This window comes from Myodes glareolus, chromosome 26 (assembly GCF_982192425.1).
Source record: "Myodes glareolus chromosome 26, mMyoGla1.1, whole genome shotgun sequence".
In the NCBI taxonomy this organism is placed as follows: Eukaryota; Metazoa; Chordata; class Mammalia; order Rodentia; family Cricetidae; genus Myodes; species Myodes glareolus.
Window position 1 is genome coordinate 30,664,677 of NC_142051.1, and position 6,512 is coordinate 30,671,188.

A 6,512-nucleotide genomic window follows, 5' to 3' on the forward strand; every position below is an offset into this window, starting at 1 on the left:
CAAGCCAGTAAAATACTGCAACTATTTACTATAGGATCCCTCTGCACTCGATAGACTAAACAACAGAAAATACTAGAAATTTTTTTTAAGACTTAAAGATAAATCTATGGCCATACCACCCTGAACCTGTCCAATTTCATCTGATCTTGGAAGCTAAGCAGGGTCAGGCTTCGTTAGTACTTGGATGGGAGACTTAAAGACACTAAAGAATTAAAACATCCTCTGACTGAGGAGATGATTCCGTGGGCAAAGGTTTTTACGGAGCAAGTATGATAATGATATGGGCTTGAGTGTCTTAGGACCCGCATGACAATCCATGGCTGTACATGCTGTTTAGAACCCCACCTCTCAGGGGAGGCAGAGTCCAGAGGATCCTAGGAGCTTGCTGGCCAGCCAGCCTAATCAAAAGGACAAGTTTCAGGTTCAGTGAGAGACCTTCATACAAGGATACTGAAAGCAATAGATCAAGATGCCTATAATAGATCAAGATGTTCTATTCTGACCTTCTCATGGGTGCAAATGGACAACATGTGCCTACATAAATAAATACATGCACAGCATACAAAACACACAAGCACACACACATCCATGCATTCACGCACACACACATGCACTCCTCTCCCCTAAACGTATCCTCTTTAATCTTCCTCACCTCGTAGGTCTCTGGAGGTTTTCAGTGGCGACTGCTTTCCAACTCAATACTCAGGCCTGTTTTGGAGACTCAGCTTGATACCCTGTCCTTCTGCATCTGTTCTCCATGGACTTCTGATGGGTTGAGGGTGTAGCAGATGCTGGAGTGATTGTTAGCATTCAAGAGTCTCTGTGTTCCACCCCAGCAATGAAAAAAGAGAGACATTAATAAGTAGAGCTAGAACTTGCCAATTTTCAAAATGTTATGTTTTGGGATTTTAATATTTATGCTTATGGAGGAGTTGGATTTATAGTAGGAAAGTCATCCATGTAAAGACTTATTTGTCCCTTTCAGTAAAATGTTCTGTATTTGTTGCATGCTGATAGAGTATATTACACTTATTTCTAGGAACTTAATATTTCCTGGGGGAGAAATAGCTTGTGATTATTGTTGCTATTCTTCCTTGTTGCCTATGCTTCAAAAACTAATTGCTTTGCATATTTTATATGGCAAATTTATTGATTTTTATGCTGCAAGCAATAATTTTTATTTCCTTGTCACCATTACCTGTTTTGCCTCCTTTTCTTTCATTGCTGTTCTTGACAAAAGTAAACACAGGTTAGCAGTCTTATTTGTATTATTAAAGGCAGTGATTATAATACACTACAAAATATTTTCTGATTATTTTGCCTAGGTAGATCATACTTAGCACTTAAAGAGTTCTCTTTTCGCTGATATTTTGGGTGTTTTTTAAATCAATCATCAGTATTGAATTAATTTTTAGATTATTTAGTTTATCTTACAGGCATGCGTGTTTTGCCTGCATGTATATCTATATGCGTGTGCATTCCTTATACTTGTAGAAGTCAGAAAAGGGTGTTGGGTGCCCTTGAACTCGAGTTTGCAGACAGTTGTGAGCCATTATGTGGGTGCTGGGAACTAAACCACTATTCCAATTCCAACGCAGGTTAAGTGTTATCCAAAGCATTTATATACCCATTGAGATAATCATTGGACCTTTATCACTTAACCTGTCCTTTCTTTCAAAAGCCACTGAGCATTGTTCTAACATTAAGCATAGCGTGTATTACTAGAATGGTTCCAACCTGAAAATGCTGTATCAGCCTTTTTATATGTCTATATGTTCATGATACGGTTTGTTCATTTTCTACATAGGATCTTTGTCTTCCTGTTCAGTAAGAGGATTTCTATCCAGCTTCCAGCTTTCTTTCTCTTCCTTTGCATATCAGATGATGCTACCCAAAGTTAACTTAGTTTCCTTGATTACTTATATGACAGGTACTTTCATTTTTTCCTGTTCTTTACAATATTTCTCTCACCATCAAAGTATTTATCTTTAAACTTTTGTAACATTTACCTATGGGATGGTCTGGGTCTCCTCGTTTAACTTCCTGAATCTTGTGTTTTTATAGTAATTTTAATAGTAATTTTCATTTCCTTTAAGGCAACATTCAAGTGTTCTCATTTTTCTCAATAGTTCTACAGATTCCTCTGTATTATCTAATATTTCCCATTAAGATAAATTGTTAATGATTTCCTTCTAATAGTGGCCACATCTCTGGCTAGAAAAATTTTTTTCCTTCTGAACATATTTTAACAACTCTTTCCTTTAACATTCTCAAGCATGCCAAATATTTCTCACCTTTGTTGGTTCTTTTCAAAATGATTTAGTTGAGTTAATATCTTTGATATGCTTGCTTCCCACCAAAGTTATTTCTTCTGTTTTAAGTATTTTTTCCTTCCCCTTTAAAGAGAGTAGTGTGTTGTTCTTTCACAGGTTGTTAAGTTGGGCAGTGGTAGTTAGCGACATTTTGCTATTTATGACCACAGATGTGACATTTCTTTATAAAATTTACTGCAGTTCTCTGCCTAATAGCTTTATCCTAAATGTTGGAACTGGCTTTGGATGTGAGCCAAAGGGACAAGGTGCCAGATCTCTTCACTTCGCTAGGGCTGAATCTTAAGAGAGGTGACTTACAAATGCAGGAACTGGATGTTCTGCCTCCATCATAAGACGGGAAGATAGCAGCGCAGAGTTCACCCCACTTAGAGCCTACAGCACAGTGGTTCTCAATCTTCCTGGCGCTCTGACCCTTTAATAGAGTTCTTCACATTGTGGTGACCCCAACCATAAAATGATTTTCATTGCTACTTCATAACTTCAATTTCGCTACCGTCATGAATCCTAACGTAATTACCTGTGTTTTCTGATGGTCTCCAGTGACTCCTGCGAAGGGGTCGTTCAACCCCCAAAGGGGTCGTGACCCACAGGTTGAGAACCTCGGCTCTAGGGTAACTGCAGATGCGCCAAGGCTCCGCTACAGAAACAAAAAAAAGCGATAGCTAAGTTTTGAGCTCCTTTGTTACTACCGCAAAGATAATCGGTATCTCAAAGTGAGACAGTCCTATAACAAACAGTTGAAAACATGAATCCTGACACTGAAAAAAATGCAAGCTGTATATTATTATTGGCAGCTGGGAAAATGGTGATCTGTGGCGCAGAGTGGCACCATGTTTACCAAGCTGACACCTGCAGCACCTTGGAAGGGAGATAATCTATCTACTTATGGAAGGATGGCGTTTTCCAAACAGAGAGCTGCTGGGGCTACTTGGTGATTCCTCATCCTCTGAGTTGTCCAAAGAGCTCAGGACTATGGTGTGAGCAGGGAAAAGGCATTAGAGGAAGCAGCAGTCTTAAAGATTAGCGAGATGAGAAAAGAATTGCTTCTGATTTTTAAAAAGAAGTAAAAAACTGTTTGCTTTGACAAAGATGTTCAACTTTAAATATGCCACCAACGCAGTGTGCTTTGTACACTGTACATCGAGATCCTTTGTAACAACCTTTGAATGTTTTAGTTCATCTCTGGATAAGCAGGTCACGTGGACAAAACAACTCAGCAGAAAGATGTCCACAATCTTCTCCAATCCTGGTATTTCGGGTTATAAAGAAGCTTTGAGAGAGAGGCACATTGCTGAAGAACAAGAATGCAGATATTTGTACATGCTTCTGAGTGAAATTAAATCACTTCTAAAATAAACGTATTTTTGTAGTCGTAACGCCAAAAGTTCCAATAGCCTGGTTGAAAGGAGACTATAATTACTAAGGCTTTTGACAGTTTTGGGCCAACATCTCTGTTTAAAGAGGGAACAAGATTTGCAAACTCAGGCCACATAAGATGCATCTTAGTCAGGCAGTGGTGGTGCATGTCTTTAATCTCAGCACTTGGGAGGCAGAGGCAGGCAGAACACTGTAAGTTTGAGGCCAGTCTGATCTACAAGAGCTAGTTCCAGGACAGGCTCTAAAGCTATAGAGAAACCCTGTCTTTAAAAAGCCAAAAAAAAAAAAAAGAAAAAAGACGAAAAAAGAAAAAGAAAAAGGAAAAGAAAGGAAAGAAAAGAAAAGAAAAAAGAAAAGAAAAGAAAGATGCATTTTATGGGTAACCTTTAATGATGTGGCCTAGGATGGTTCAGAAATGATCTTCCAGACAGAATAGCTCAGTACTGTGGGAAACAATGCGTTGGAAAAAAGAAAGGCTTAAGTAACATTTCTTATTGCTTTAGTAATGGTGCAGTTTGTCACAGTTATTGCTCACTATAATATGATTATACATCTGTAGGATTTTTTTTATAACCTCTAAATTTGTTCCCAGTGAAAGGAATGTCATGAAACCTCAGGTTTTAGATTTAATAGCAAGAATGAATAGGTATTTAGAGTTTCTCCCTAGAGGCTGGAGTGTACACCGTTTGGTTATAAAAGAAAAAAAAATGTAAGTTTTGTCAAGATAGAAGATAGTCGTGTATTTCCTTAAATGCATCTCAGTCCATGACCTTTGGGTCTGACTGAGACTTGCTTGGACAGTAAGTGAATTCTGAGTAGAAGGTCTTTGACGCCAGCTCTGATGTTCTTTGCCTCAGTGTTGTGAACAAGAACACACTGATTACTGCCTTACTACTTATTACACCCATTAAACTAGATCTTGGAAAGAGAAGACGAAAGGATCAGAGTCACTGGTCAGAGCACCACCGGAGGCAGATCCATAGCTGACTCAGGTCCAGGGTCCATTCCGATGCTACCATATAAGTTGAAAAACCATAAAACTGGGAAGAGGGACATGAGAAGCGTTAGGGAGAAAGGGAGGGGTGGGGTGATGTAGATGAAGTGCTTATGTATAAGTTCTCGGGGAAAATTTATTTTAAACTAAACAATTAGGTCCCTAACCTACAGAGACTTGTAGCTCAGCCCTGGGGTGCGCGGTTGAGAATTGGTTATCTCCCCTCCGAATATGGCTGAGTGGGAGCTGCGCTTGTTATACCACGTCACTAGCTTGGGATTCAAGATTCAAGTACAGTTCCCGAGAAAGTAAAAAATAGATGCCCTGTGTGAGCTCGCCAATAACACTGCGGGGAAGAAGCCAAAGCAGAGAAAAGCAGAGTACTGAACATCGGCATATCTAGGGTCACTGCAGCAACATTCACCGCTGCCAAGAAATGGGGGCTACACAAGTGTCTAGTCCCTGAGGAATGGAGAGAGAAGATATAGAACTGCCACCTACCGCATGCCCCTTCTGCACCAAATCCAGCCAGCCAGATCTCCTGAATTTCCCTGGGGTCAAGCCTCACGAGTCTCCCTGGCTATCCCCATGAGCACCCTCTCTCCAAAACCATCAGGTCTATCCCGAGTCCCATAACAAGTGCTCCTGCTTTTTCTGGCGGTCCCTACCCGTGCCGCAAGCAATTTCACAAACATAGTCAGGAAAATTTTCTCTTATATTTAGTGTTTTGCCATTTAATTGGGATGTGTTGGTGTCTTTCAATGATTTTTTTAAAAAAAAAAAACAATTTTTCCTTTGTCGCTTCCTTGATTCCTAGTTGTCCTTGCTGATTCTTTCTCGCACGGTTCTCTTAAAATACTCACTTTCATTTTGCTTGTATTTTTAAAATTCTTTTTGATTAAATGTTTAAAAATCTATCCCAAGCTTAGCTGAATTCTCAGACAAAGAAGTAAGCTGTTAGGTAAAGTAGCCAAATTAAACAGTCATCCAATGATGAAATAAGCCTGTGTGGGGATGCTGTCAGCAAGGTCTAACACTGGAGGAAGTCCCTACCTTCTGTGGTCCATATCCTCCATTGAACGGTACACGGCTTCACATGACCAGTGCATCACTGTTGAGGGAACCTGGAACAAAAGGCTCAAATGATTGTTTTAAGTTGTGTGCACCATAGACTCAGAAACGAGGGGCCAGGGGTATAAAGCACAGGGTCCAGTGTCAGAGGAAAGAAATGATGTTCCCAGTTCCCCTATCCCCACATAGGAGGTCCCCATGGAATTAGTGGAAGGAGACCTCGATTGAGTCCTCACACAGAGAGATCTAGGAATGGAGCACCCGAACCACAATGTGAATAGGTGAAGGAACATGACAGCCAAGGGGGCCAGATATCTTAATTAGAATTTCTTTTGGATCACAGTGCAATTGATGTGTACCAAGTCTGGTTTCCCCTATAGGGCCAGTTAAGGGGGACTGAGGCATACATAAGGAAAAACCTGAATGTGATTTTTCAAGTTCATTTTTAACCAGGGGTCAGCCTTTCTAACAATTGCATCTCTAACGCATGTTTACCAGTCAAGCACACAGGCACCCATTTGCTTCCGTCTTGGTGGTAATGTCTTCGTTCCTGTGTTGTGAAAGCCTCTGACCCTGAGTGGAGGAGCTTGTAACTCAGATATGCACTCTGAAACCTTCTTCTTTCCACCCAGGGGGTTTAAGTGCCTTGAATTCTCTCTAAGTTCTTAGTCTCTTTCACATAGAGACACACAAGAAGACTTCTTTAGACCATACACTAAATGCATGGTAACATCAAG

At 40.3% G+C, this 6,512-nt stretch overlaps 1 long non-coding RNA gene across 1 annotated transcript; it reads right to left on the minus strand.

Moving 5' to 3' along the window:
- Positions 1–666: 666 nt before the first annotated feature.
- LOC146889777 (uncharacterized) lies at positions 667–6,012 on the minus strand. The gene is made up of 3 exons (XR_014999828.2): positions 5,758–6,012; positions 2,851–2,970; positions 667–820 (listed from the first exon to the last, which is right to left on the minus strand). It is a non-coding gene; the product is annotated as an uncharacterized LOC146889777 (long non-coding RNA).
- Positions 6,013–6,512: the final 500 nt, after the last annotated feature.